Here is a 14,149-nt window from a genome sequence, read left to right on the forward strand (position 1 = left end):
CCACAGGACTCTGAAAAACAAAGGGACTAAGGGCCTGGATGAACAGATGGGAGTAATGGAGTGAAGCAAACAAGGGGAAGAAAAATCTCCTCTCCTTTCTGGTGAATCCATAGAAAGTGGCACAGGGGAACGAGGAAGAAGTGGGTAGAAGAGGATATTGGTAGGACAGCCAGTGTGGCAGGGATCAAAGAGCAAGGAAGGAAGTCAGGAGGAGACTGATTTGGTGGGGTCCTGGGAAGCACCTTCACCTTTCCTTGCAGTTGGGAAAGGAGTGAGAGGCAGCTCTGACAGGGGAACATTGTCTGGATTTTCAAAGTCTGGGCTGAAAGCCTGGGAACTCAGTGCTCTGCAAATGCACCTGGAATGGTCCCTGTTCCTTGTTCAGGCCCTGCTTGTATTATCTGGTTCCAGGGGAGAATAACTGCCCTTTCCCCCTGGCTGGTCAGCCCCAGTTCAGGAAAGCTGGGAAGGCAGGGAGAGGCAGGGAAGCACCCCTCACAGTCCAGTAGCTCCCTCCAGGCTGGGAAAACCAGGGATACAACAGTCTCATGGGCAAAGGAAGGAGCCTCTTGAGGGGACAGCCAGAGCCCAGCAGCCTTGGGGAACAAGCAGGGCAGGCAGCAGTGCTGGGCTGTGCTGCCACAGCACAAGACACCAAGCAGCTCTTCTCACCATCTACCTTTGCTCCTGTTTCAGGGATCTAGGATGTCCAGTTCCCATTTCCTCAAAGATGGGTGTCAGAGAGGACAAAGCCCCTCTGCCCCACACCATATCCTGCCAGCTCAGGTAGGATCTGCACTGCTCCACTATCGAACAGCCCTGGTAAAACAAGTCAACCAAAACATTCCTGGCTTTCGACTCCAGCTCCTGTTGTAACTAGCCCTGGCAAGGAGGGATGGCAACCAGGCTCCTGATTAGGCTGTTCTCTAGGTCAGCATACTTCAGGGACACGGTAATCAAGCAGGAATTGCTCCCATGTGCCAACTCTTGTCAACCTTGCAATGCTTCGTGTTTTTCTTAAAGTCTGAGATCTTGCAAGTTACATAAGATTTTTGTTTTGTACAACGTGTGTTCAGTGCTATCCCTCCCTCTGCTCCCTGTGCTCTCCCACTTGCAGGGCACAGCAACCTGAAATGTGATCTGTGTGCATCCTGAACCATAGAAACCCCGGTATTATTAAGTCTTATAATTGGGGGGAGGAGGGGAGCAGCTTTTGACTTCTGAAAGGACAAGGCTAGCAATATTGTTTGCTCATTTTACTTTCAAACTCACCTTAGTTTGTCCTCTCCCCTTTTCTCTTGTATGTTCTATTAATGTACAGCTTACACAAACTCAGCAAGAATCACAAGAAAGACACTGGGACAGATCGTAAACTGCCCTGGCAAAGATCAGGATGGCTCTGCTGACGGGAAATGCAGCCCTGGTGCTTTACATCAGCAGATGGCTTACCTGTGGCTCTTAATGGTTAATATATAACTGCAGTAATAACAAAAAAAAAGCCCCAGCATTAATACATAATTTGTCAGAGGCAATATGCTAAAACAGCCTTTCCATATTCAGCTCAAGTAGGGAGATAAGCCTCACCTCCAGCACTGCCCAGGGGCTGAGCACCAGCTCTGGAATGAGCCCCCAGCAGAAGACATCAGAGAACAGACCCCATTCACTTTACACTATTTGTTCATTTTTCACATTTTTTGTTTTTATCAACACATTTCTAAGAACTACATTTTGAACATGCATTTCCCTCGAACACTCATGTGCATACTTAGCACTGATTGCTCCAAGTGCTTTCCAGCCGGTTTTCCTTGAGGAACTCCGCGGGTCAGCGTCCCTGCTGGCTGGACAGCAGCCTGAGGGACAGACAGACGGCCCCAGGAACAGTGCCTACCAGAGCTGAACGAGTTCCTAAATGCTTAATGGAACCCTGCAAACTGGCAGAGCACTATTATTATTATTTTCTTTTAGCCAGTGTTTCATCAGGGTGCCACAGAACTGCTGCCTGAGTGCCAGCTGAGAGAACTGTTGCTGGATCTAGGAAGAAATACTGTCAGATGGCTAAAGGAATCAGGAGATCTGGCTTCTCCTCCCAGCTCTGCTTCTGAGTCATTATTAACATAAAATCAGGTTTGTTACATCAGTGAAGCTTGAGTAAATAAACCACGACTCATCACTGTGTTTTATTTTGCAATATCTCAATGGGCTCCTCTTTACAAATAAACACTACTAATGCTCAGTGCAATTGCAGGCATATGGGGAAGGAGAGATAAAAGCACCTAAACTGGTCTAAAACCTTTATGAAGGGCAGCAGGGCAAAATCTCAGCTTTTTGAAGACATTGACTTCTACAGGACAGAAATGCAAAAAAAAAGGCAACCCTTACTTGGGGGAGACTAAAAGACAAATAAGTCATTCCTGCAGATCTGACAGAGCTGATGGGTAAAAAAGATTGGGAAACATCCCAATCCCCTTCTGAGGAGCTAAGGTTGAAATCCTGGAGGTTTACAGCAAAGTGCTTGTTTAATAGCACCAGGATTTAACCTCCATGAAGTTCAAGTGTGAAGACAGAAGCCTTAGGAAGGAGAAGGCCAGCTCTGTCAACAGGGCTCCGGGAGACTGAGGACACCACGAAGTCAGAAGGTGGCAGAGAAAGCAAGGTCTGAACCCATCAAGGTCTGGACCAGCCCTGTCTCTTCCAGCCTCTCCTCCTCCTCCACTCAGAGTTTGAAACTAAATCATTCCACATCTCTCAAGAGCTTTGTAAGTGTTTCCTCCTCAAACTCTGGCATCAGGGCCCTTCTGAGCCCTTTCAACCTGCCTAGATCCCATTGCTGGACTCCCCTCTCCACCATGAGGTTGTGTGAGCTGTCCAGGTGAGCAGGGGGTGCTCAAGATCTCAGCAGATCAGGCTGCAGTCCCATTCCCAGACCAGATATGGGAAGGACAGCTATAAGGGCTGCCAAGCACATGATCCTCTCTCCCCTCCTTTGCCTTCCCCCCATTCAGCTTTCCACAGCCGCCAACCAAACATCTGATCGAAGGCCCGGGGGAGGGAGTCAGAACTGTCCAGTCTGGTTATGAGTGAAGGTCATTGATCCAGCGCAGACCAGGGATGCGGAAAACAGGGGAGGGAGGAGAAAACCCTCAGCGAGAGGGGAGAGAGGGAGCGAGGCAGGCAGAGCCAGCGCGGGAGGGAGCGCAGGGAAGGCAGCGGAAGTGGCTGGAACACGGTTTCACACTCCGAGACCCAAGGGCTGTTGTCAACCCGTCCTTCATGCTCACATCTTGTCACACTAGAGGTCAGGTCTCCCAAGCGTTCCTGGAGAGCTGAGCTAGCCCATATGGCAGGCAATATGTTAACAATATGGATCAGCTGCTCGTCAGGGCCCGAGCAGATGGATGTGACAACCCTGCTCTTATCCCAGGCAGGCTTTTAACATCTTCCCTCTCCTCCACCCAGCCCTGCCGGAAGAGCTCTGCCCGGGAACCGCTGCCTCCGGCCGACACGGACCGCGGGGCCGCAGGTCAGGACAGGCAGCGTGGAAATGCCTGCCTGGCTTTCTCTGGATGGAAGGAGCAGGGCAGAGCCCCACTCAGACCAGAGCAGGCAGGAACCAGGCCAAGCGTTTATCCAGGGCGAACGGAAGGGCCTCTCCACACTCCAGATACGTGCTGGTAACTCCCCAGCAGGGTGATACAGGAGATACTGTATTCAGATATATGTATATGGCGTGTTACCACCAGATGCCACACGTTACAGTCTAGACTGAGTTTTGTAACTGCCTGGGAAAATTTTCTCTCACAGAACAAGTAATACATAAATAGATGTATATTTTAATGGGCAAGTTAAACTCCTCCTGGCAAAGGCAGGCAAGTTGATTTCATACACAGGCGGGTAAATTTCCACAATGATTTTGCAAGGCTGTTTCATATTCCCCAGCCCAGCTCGGGCTGGCTGGGCTGGCCCGGCTGCACTTCTGCAGAAGGCAGCGTTCCCACCTCGCTCCCTTCATAGCTGTGATCCCATGCAGCGATCCCAAGGATCCCAGCAAAAATAACTCCACCAGCCCAAGCTAACCCCCAAATTTAGCTTTTCTTTAGCACTGAAATAGGGAGAAATATTTTGCAGATTCAAACACAGACAAAGCAAATATTTCCAATCCCTTTCTCACCTCTTTTTAGCTTTTTCCCCTGCATTAAAAGGCTACCCTTCATCAACTGAACAAGAAAGCTCCCTCCAACTCTTATAGCTCTAGGACTAAACAGCCAGCTTGTGCTTATAAACAGAGTGAAACAGCAATCACAGCCTAGGGATGGGCTCTGGAGAACGTGCAAACAGCCTCTGTAGCCCAAAGTAAATTGAGCTTGTTTTGAAAGTAGAAGCCATACAACTTGCTCCAGGGCTGAAGACTGGAACACAGGGATTTCTAGTCCAGAGCATGAGCGATCACAAAGCCACATGCCTGAAAGGCTAAATGCATCTCCTTCACTGGAGTGATGTTTGTAGAACCAGGGGGAACCTCAGAACACAGCTGGAGTCCAGGGAAATATTTCTATTGTCTCTAATGAGCTTCTGTCCCTCAGGAAACAGCCCCTGAAGGACACTCAGCAACGCACCCAGTACTGGGAGGAGAAGGCAAACACAGAAAAGGATAACTGATCTGCAAGAATCTGAACCTTAAGGTTCGTTTCAGCACTTAAAGAATTCCTGATTTATCAGTCTCCTCCTCTTACCTTCTTGTCTTGGGGGTTCTGCTCATCCCAGCTCCGGGTCAGATGGACATGCAGGGCTTTCAATACCAGGAGCTACGCCAGCGGAAACCTGTGACAGGGGTCACAGGAAAAGCTCCCTCTGATGGAAAAATGGACCCAGAACCTAGGAGGCAGCTTCCCCAGCAGAGTTCTTCCCCCTGGATGTTGGCCCTCTCTGGAGAGGCACATAAGGATGTTTGGTGGAAAATTCACCTGCTGCAGTCAAACCTGAGGATTTGTATCTTATTTGGTAAAACCTCAAGGCTCTTCATGTTCCTTTACCCTATTCCCTTGGGCAGAGCTCCAATTTGGGAAGCTCTCTCGCCTCTGGAGGCCTGGGAAGGCACGTGCCCTGCTCTAAAAGGGGACACAGGCAAGAGAGCAGCTCACACAGGGATAAAGGCCAGAGTTCTCTACATTAACAGTTCAAAACCAGGCTTTCCAAATAAAGCATGCCAGACCCTGGAGGAGTTTCAGCACCAGGAAGGTGTGGGAAGGCAGAGTTCACCCCTATCCCATCCTGAAGCACACGGCATTTACTGGCAGGTTTACTGGAAGCACTCAGGTCTGTAGGCTCTGAACACGTGGCAAGAACTAAGCCCTGCTGAGCCTTAGAGGATCACGGCTGCTGCTCTTTAAGGGAGGGCACTCAGAACATGAATAAATTCCCCCGTGCCACACACAGCTGGGAGAGCTGGAGCCCCAGACCAGCATCTCAGCCCTGTGGCTTTTCTCATGTCCCTTCTTGCTAAGCCAGTACAGTCCCTCCACTGGATCCTTCCAGCTCAGGTCTCAGCTGTACCTGTGACTCACAACAGCTTTGCCCAGGTACCATTTATGGCACAGCAGCAAAAAATAGAGGAACATGGTGATACACAACCCCCTCAGGCACTTCAGCTGCTAATCTTCATTCAGGCATCATCAGCATTTAATGGTGCCAGCAGAGTATGGAAACACCCCCTGACAAAACCTCTACCCCTCCAGAGCAGACGTAATGTCACACACAGCCCAGACACAGCGAGGATCCTCAGCACCTTCCGCCTGCAGCAGCACGGCAGGGCCGCCAGGAACCTCCCAGATCCCCAATCCATGGAGAAGAAATATAGTATCCCACTGTTGTGTCATACCTTTAGTTGCAGAGAAGCTGTGAGGGCAGCCAAGCAGTGAAGAAAGTAAAACAGCTTTTAGAAACACAGAGTCCCACCCCCTCAACCTCTCAGAGTTACCCACCGTGACCACAGACATCCTCAAACTCTTCGCTCGTGAAACAAGTCAATCAGAAACTGTCCCCACACAATACTTACCCAGGGGACTCCCATGCAAACTACTTAGCTAATTGTTAATACTGCACAGCAGCTCATTAGGGAGGAGGAGGAGAAGAGAGGGAGCTGCTCAAACCAGGGCTCTGCTGTGTCACTGGGTGTCTGCAGAGATGGGCAGCGAGGGCGGGGGTAAACCCAGTCCTGCTTGCTGTAAGCCAGTTCAAGACAAACCAACACCCCACCAAAACCCACCCAAAACACCGACTTTCAGTGGCTCTTCCGTCTTCATAGGCTAGAGATTTCCCAGGAACTGGAGCAAAGGCTCTGGAGAGCCAAAATCATTCACTCCAGTCCTACTTCAGGGCAGTTTGATCACAGAACAAAAGCCAGTACCTTGCATTGAGAAGTCACAGGCTTCAAGGTCCATTCCAGTGTACAAAGCAAGGAGAGAAGTCAGGTTCTTTGTTTCGGAGGTGGTCTCAGATGAAGACAGCGCGAATTTGATGGCCTCCCTTCACTTGGTGAAGTCTCTTTGCCCTGAGGAGAGTTCCAAAAGGAAATGAATATTCCCTACTGAGCAGTAGCAGAGCCCAGGTGAATCACGAGCACAGGCAGTGACGCTGGGCTGAGATGCCATAGCCACCCACAGCCCTCAGCCTCGGTCACACACCCCGGGCCAGCAGGGCACGGCACTGCCCGCCCCGACGGACACACCGCGGCCCCATCTCCTCCTCTGCCGCCCGTGGCACTCGCAGCTCAAAAGCCAAGGTACAAACCACCCCGCTGACCATCCAGTGGGCCACGCACTCCAACTTTCCCCAGGAAAGAATCCAGGTCAACCAGAGGCAGAAGCAGCCTACAGTCCTAAGCCACTTACAGCAAAGAGCTTCCCCCCGTAGCCAGCTGAGCGCTCCTGCCCACGTGAGCCCAGGCTGCCATCCCTCCTTGGGGGGATCTGACAGCACAGAGCTCCCTGGACACCCCCACAGCAAACCTCCCTCCCCTGCCCCAAAGGCGCCGCGCGCGCGACCAGACGAGACAAAGAAGAATTATTATTTCCAGTTTAGTGAGGCCCACGGTAATTAAGTGACTTGTCAAAGGTCACTTGGCGAATCTGAGGCAGAATTGGGAATTACAACTAAATCTCTCAAACTTTGGCCCAAGAGCTGGACAGCAAAAGCCCTGTGCTCCTTGGATGCACACTGCTACCTCGGCAACAGGTTTCACCCTGCTCCCCGCTCTCCCTGGGCAGTTAAGACAATTCCCTTCCACTTCCTGCACTGGAGGAAATGAATAAATGCACAGATTTAAATAACAAGAACTTTTACCTTACTTACAAAATTTAAAAATGTCCTAGCTCCGACCTTTGACAGAAGCTCAGAAGCTTCAGACTCTTCTGTGAGGTAGGATTTGTAGACTGGAGGGTTTTGTTGGTGGTGGTTTTTTTTTTAATTTCCATCAGACAAAAATAAAAGAAGCAAAACAAAAGAGGGTTGTTGAGATCAATTTGTGATAGGTGCCGGGCCAAAGAAAATGGAGCCAAAGAAGTCAGAACCCTGCAACCAGCAACCTTTGTGTCAATTTAGGCAAATATTGTGGCGTTTCCATGGCAATCCCTGTTTTGAATATCCACTACACTCACTTTTTAAAGGGCTTTTCCTGTTTGCGTTTCAACTTCAAAACCTGTAAATATTTTCAGCCTTAACACATCCCGACCTCCCCCAGCCTCTGAAATGAGATACTATCAACGCTCTGACATGAAGTCTGCTGTCTGCAGTACCCCAAAGCTGTGAGAATTCACAGCAAAGGCAGGCTGGCAGCAGGGTGGATGCAGGGACAGCAGGAGCACGGCCGGCCTCTGTCCTGCCCTCCACCCCGTTCCAGCCTCGGCAGCTGCAGGTACAGGAGCCCATTCCATTCCTCTCCCAAACCCGTGAGTGAAACGAGCCGTGACAAACACTCAGCACCGACAGCACTGGCCCAAGGCGAGCAGCAGGTGTTTTGCAAGGCTCCCTCCATCCCGCTCTGCCGGCTCAGGCCACCTCTGACCCGCCACTCCAGCCACAATTCCTGCTGGAAGCCTCTTCCTGTGACCTGCTCCCACAGCCCTGCGCTGCCCCCCACCCTGACCTGCGCTCCCCTCCCTTCCCCTCTCACCTGAGCTGAACCACGGCTGCCACTCACACTGATTTATGGGATGCTGCGTCATGTGCAAGTGGGAATGAAGAGTCAACTTTGTCCTCACTTGCAACCTGGGTTAGGGTGTAAATTCCCAAGCTTCCTCAGCAGCAGCCTGCAGGTCCCTGCTGCATCACCGACACAGAGCCCACGGGGAAAGTCCTGGTGAGGGAGCCCTGGCCAGGTGCTGGTATCACCTGTCAGATCTGAGCACTGGGAGCCTGCAGTTAACCCTCTCCCTGAAGCACAAAGCTGCCCCTGCATCTACTGCTGCATCTGTGCATGCACAGATGAAAACTCCTTCTGCTGTGCTTCACAGACACACTGAGGACTTCCATCCCCAAGCCCCCAGGTCCTCAAGCTTCGCCCTGCAATGCCAGAGTGCAGCCCCTCCCGGCAATCATGGGAGTGCACTGGTTAATTCCGAGTTTCCTGGCTGTGATGGATTTGTGCCAGGCCTCAAATGTTAGCTTAGTGTAATTTTTGGGAAGTCAATTTCCTTTGTTTTGTTTTGTTTTTTTTTTTTTTCCCTCCTCAGTATTTTTTTTGTTTAGGCTTTTTTCCTCTTTTAAATGGAAAAATAGGGAGCATTTGAATGAACGTCAGGACAGGGCCATCCATCCACGGGCTGCAGTTCCCCAAGAGCATTGTACAGGCACCATGGTACGTGCACAGAACAGCCATGGAAACAAACACCAAGTGACTTCCAAAGCCGTTATGCCGAGTGCCCACGGAGGCACCTCCCGGGAACGGAGCCATCCTCGCACCAGCGTCACTCCTCAGTCCTGACCATCCTTCCCACAGCACCGGCTGCTTCTGATACCACCAGCAGATGATGCGTGATACCTGCTGTCCTGGCCAGCTTCCAGCTCAGGTAATTACGTCCTACAGGAGTTTCAGCTGGATATTTTATCCCTTCTTCACTTCCGGCCCGGAGCTGCTTCACTGGGAGTTGCTAAAACTCTATCCAGATCCACCCCGGATGTGAGTGTGTGCCAGGGGCTGGAGGGAATTCTGTGCATCCCTGCAGGTCCCAAGAGCCTGTTGTTCCAGCAAACAACCTCTAGAAACACGGGACAACACACCTTCTTATGTACATCCCGTAACACCCCCACCCAAGAATGAGGTGAAGAACTGGGAAAACAACCGGCCTGGCACACTGGGAACCAACAACTTCTGGAGGCACGTGCTTAACGTGGAGCCATCTTCTGGGACATGGACACTGGCTCCTCTGCTCCCCCGAAGTGGGAACTCTCCTCCCACCACCCCCCAGGCTCGGTGAAATTCAAACTTGTGGTGGCAGTGGTGTGAGGCTGAAGCCACAGCCGCCCGTCTGCCTCTGCCAGCGGCACCGCACGCTGCAGGGGAGACGAGTGGTGTTCCTGGGCAGGAAAAGGTGGGCCAGGTTTAGATCACCCCTGAGAACAGGTAGGGTTCACAACAGGCCAGAGCAACGGGTGAGGGGCTTTCTGTCTCTGCCCCTTCTCATCGTGCTGCCAAGAGCAGGAAACACTGTCAGGGTGACACTGGATGCTCTGACCAAACCCTGCCAAACAGTGCAGGCAGAGAGGCCTCCTGAGGAAGCTGTGCTTTGGCACTCCCATGGTCACAAGAATTCAGAGCCCTTCCAAGCTGTCCAAGACATTTGGAAATTACTTGCTCACCCCCTCAGGACAGCCCAGGAGCCCCCAGGCTTGTAAGTGGACTTTATCAAACCCACTTTTCCTGCCCTCTTTGTCTCCCTTCTTTCAGAAGATTCTGGACCAGATTCTCACCTGGTGTAAAATCAGAGCAGTTTCGGTGGCTTCAGTGAAGTCATGCCAATTTAAACGAGTTGAGGATCCGGCCCTCCAAGTTACTGGAGTTGCCAGTTCTTCCTTTGGATAATCCCGAGGGTGATTTCACAGCAAGCAGCGGCACAGGCCCAGCCAGCCTGGCAGGATCAGCTGCGCTGTCCCACCCCCCGCGAGCCAGGTGGTCCGTGGCAGATCCCTGGTGGGAGACCCTCTGCAGCCACGCTGGGCCCACCATCAGCTGCTGCTTGCTCTGAGCTTCTTCCTCTCTGTCGGTTAATGACAGATACAGCACACAGTAAATCATGCCGGGCTTTGGATCAAGGCTTTCTAATTGCTCTTCCCAGGAGAGCTCTTGCCTTCCAGGGCACTGTGTCATGTATTTGGAGGGGGTGCCAGTCACTTGAACCCCAACCAGGTTTGGCTGACTGTGAAAACAGCACATCTTAATGAAGAAACCGGATCTGGTTTTCCTCTCCCTCCACTCCCACCAGTCTCCAGTCCAAGGAAGGTGAAGAGCCTGTTGCTGCCTGGCTGCTGCTGAGTGAGCAGCTACAGTCCCTTCCTTGTCCCCAGTTCCACTGTCAGCCTGCCATCCATCCACACCACGTCCCGCTGTGAGGGCAGCAGCAGTGCAGGCACAGGGAACGTGGCACGGCTTCAGCAGGCACTGGGTGCGCAAGAACTTTCCACGCTCTGCCCTCACAAGTCCTTCGCTATCCCCCCAGAGCAATTTTCTAGGCAACAGCGCGGTTGCATTCCCTTCCCTATCTCCTAATAAATATCATGCTAAGCAAGATGAGTATCTTCTTCCCAGACCAAGCAGCATGACCCACTTTCTGAATCAGGGCAGATGCAATTGGGCCCTGGAGTCCTGGACCCCTCCCAAAGCAGAGAGATTTTGTAACAATTACAGCAAGAAGCAGAAGGAATAGAAAAGTAATAAGTGATCAAAGAGTGCAGTGGTGGAGCTGAAGCTGTGGGGTAATTACTACTCCTTGCCATCCTACGCTCTGGCATTTTCCTGGGACACTGAGGCAAGAGCTGTGTGCACATTCACACAGCATCTCTCCTCCACTGCCCTACATTCCTCAAAAGTAACAGGTCCAATTTCAAATTCTGGCTAAGGGCTCACATGAGACAACTGCTGCCCTCCCTGCACACCCACCCTGATTTTTGCCCTCTCTTTTCCCTTGCCCACGGCAGAGCAGGACCACAGGATTCACCCCCCAGCAGTGCCAATCCCCTCCATCAGACACACATCCTGCCCTGCCCCAGTGACAGCCTTGAAGACTCCAGGCCAAACCCCGCCTGGCTCACCTGCCACACCACAGCGAGGGGGTGGCTGGATCCTGATCCCAGCAGCACTACTCTCCTTGGATATGCTCCATTTTTCCAAGGAACAGCTCTGTACTTTCCCAGATGTAGCTGGGATCTGATTATGACCCAATGGGCATGGAAAGCAATTAAAAGGAGGTGGGGTGAATGCCAGTAGTGCTTTCATTGCTTGAACCCACAAAGAAAACTTCCCTCCCAGGGGAGTACAAGTCTCCATGGCCAAAAGCATATAGAAAACCCCACACCAAGGAGGAGAAAACAGTGCCCAGACTGGCTCCTGTACCAAGCTCAGCCCCGGGGCACACAAAGCCACGAGTGTCCAGGGCTGCTGGGACACTCACCAAAGGGTCACTGCCCTGGAGAGCTCGGCCTGTGTTACAGCAGCAGCTCTGGCAGAGACGAGACCCCTGTGCCAGGGACACACAGACAGCAAAGACAGCACCTGCCCCAGAGCAAGTCTGACAGACAGAGTGACGGGCAGGGAAGGGAGCGGAGCTGCTGACGCTCAGCCGGGAGCTCGGAGCTGGCTCTGCCTTCCAGGCTCTGGATTCCTCCCCTGGAACACCCCCCCAGCCAGAAACAGCACAGAAACACACACCAGTGGGGGCTCTGACCAGCACCAACAGTCGCCTTCCATGTCTGACATGGAAGGCAAAAGTAACTTTTAGAGGATTTCCACAACAACTTTCTTTCGTAGTTAAATATAAGAATTTAAAAACTAAATAGAAAAAGAAAGCCCTTTCACCTAAACTTCAGAGATAAAAAAGAGGGAAAAAATCTTCATCTTAATTTAAAATCCTATTTGATGTGTCGTGGCATGAAAATGTTTTTCACTGCATTTTTTCAGTGTGATCTCATGCACCCTGCAAACGGGGTACGCCCAAAACACCAGGTATTTTATGGGACACAAACAGAGCACAAACATACACAATTAAAAAAAAAAAAATGGGATTGGTAAATATTTAAATTAATCAGAGTTGGCATCTGTGCAGCCTCCCCTCCCAGAGAGAGGGATGTTTGCAGCTTTGAAAAAATAAAAGTGAATAACATGACCTTTTCCTTCATGTTTGTTAGCTCACTGCAGCTCGGTGGGTTGGGGCGGCCCAGGCACCTCCCAAACCAAGTCCAGCAAGTGCAGCTGGGGCCGCTCTCCCTGCCCAGCTCCGGGGGCTGGGGGGGACGGAGCTGGTGGGGATGGAGCCGGTGGGGGAGTTGCTCCAACCTGTTTGCTGTCTCACTCCATAATGCATGGGGTTTGCTGTGTTTGGTTTGGTTATTTTTTTCTCCCCAGTTTAATTGTTGGAGGAGTTTATGAAGCTGTTTGCCAAAAAACAATCGACTCCAGGGAGCCAGCTTACACAAAAAGGGTGTGTCGCCCGAGCGGGGCCGTGGAGCCATGGAAACCACCACCTTTTGCATTTGCCCAGGTGAAGCCAACGCTTTGTGGACGGCTTGTGAAATCAGCAGAGATCTGCAAGGCAGTGAAACACGCACACGCCGCTGTGGGCTCAGCACTCGGGACGCTGGTCCCATCCACCAGCACCGGAATGTCCCTCAGGAGGGGCCACGCTCGCACTGCAGCGGGGCTGGGTCTGTCACAGTTCCACACTAACCTGGGCACCGGTGGCTCCCCCAGGCCGGCAGTGGCTCGGGCAGAGGCAGCGTTGCCCCTGCAGCACTCACAGAGGTGCTGGCACAGCTCACAGCACGGTGCTTGGGCAGGCCAAGGGCACTCTGCTCACACGGGGGGACAGAGGACACCCCACAGCCCGGGCCAACATCCCAGAGGCAGAGCACACGCCGTGGGGCTCGCCTTGACCCGAGGAAGAGCAGCTGGTGGTGGTGGTGGCAGGCAGGGGCACGGTGAGGGGACAAGGGGTGTCCCCCAGGCCAGTCCCAGCAGTGGGGGTGTGAGGGCTGTGCCACGCAGGACCTCGTGTCCAGATGCAGGCGAGTATTTGGGGGGGGATGTTTGTCTTGCGGGTGGCTGGAGAGGGACCCTGGCTGCATTCTTCTCAATCTTAGAAAAGAAAACAGAGAATTCCTCAGGAGCACTGGCTGCCCGCCTGACTGACAGAAAACAACCCAGGAACAAAGGGGAGAAGGGATTTTACAGCCACCCAGCTCATGAGTGTCTGCCCCAGGACTCTCCTGCTACCTCTGGGAGATGGAAGAGTGCTCTGAACTGCGGCTCTTTTCAAAGGGGGAACATCCATTATCCCCCAGTGCCAGCTGCTGACAGCAAAGTGTGCTGATGGCATTTCAGGGTACGGGATTTCACCCACTCTGGGGGAACACAGGCAGGGAAGGGAGCAGAGAACAAAGCCTTACCAGCCCAACTCCTGCACAGAGCATTGTGTGGCACAACCGGGAAAAACTGAATGGGCACAGAGAGGCCATAGGAACAACGTTCCAGGATCATCCTCAAAATCACAGCTGGCCAGAGCCAGCAAGAAGCCAGAACTCCCTTTGTCTGGTTTGACTTCAAGTCTGCCACACTAACAGTGGGATGATTCAATCCTGGCACTTCTCTTACCTGGAGCCAAAGGTCCCTGACCATAAACCACATCGAGAATTAGCTCCTGTGCTCAATGAACCCTGGAGAGAGGAGCACTGACCCCTCAGCATAGGAGAGACGAGGGCAGTGATGTTTCTCCTCATACAGGGAAGGAGGGGAACGTTGGAAAGCCCATCACTACTTTTATGATTCACTGTTGGCCTCACACATATATTTACACCAGACCAAAATTTGTCACTAAATGCAACGACCTGGCCTCTTCCCCTTCACTGCCCCTTGTTCTCCCCTTTCCCTAGAGAATCCCAAAGTAGG

The 14,149-nt window shown here is 52.2% G+C and overlaps 1 protein-coding gene across 8 annotated transcripts in view; it reads right to left on the bottom strand.

Annotated features, from left to right (window-relative positions):
• CASZ1 (castor zinc finger 1) overlaps positions 1-14,149 on the bottom strand; it is a 275,827-nt gene that overhangs the window by 150,566 nt on the left and 111,112 nt on the right. For 7 of the 8 annotated variants that reach the window (XM_027882516.1, XM_027882522.1, XM_027882517.1 and 4 more), the window contains one exon: positions 6,404-6,547. The exons of the other annotated variant lie outside the window; for it this stretch is intronic. The gene's annotated coding sequence lies outside the window, so the exon portion shown is untranslated. The remainder of the gene's footprint in view (positions 1-6,403; positions 6,548-14,149) is intronic. 8 annotated transcript variants of the gene reach the window in all.

The sequence above is a fragment of the Empidonax traillii genome, unplaced genomic scaffold (genome assembly GCF_003031625.1).
Source record: "Empidonax traillii isolate 1590-97213 ecotype Southwest subspecies unplaced genomic scaffold, ASM303162v1 scaffold106:size2091409, whole genome shotgun sequence".
NCBI classification, from domain to species: Eukaryota; Metazoa; Chordata; class Aves; order Passeriformes; family Tyrannidae; genus Empidonax; species Empidonax traillii.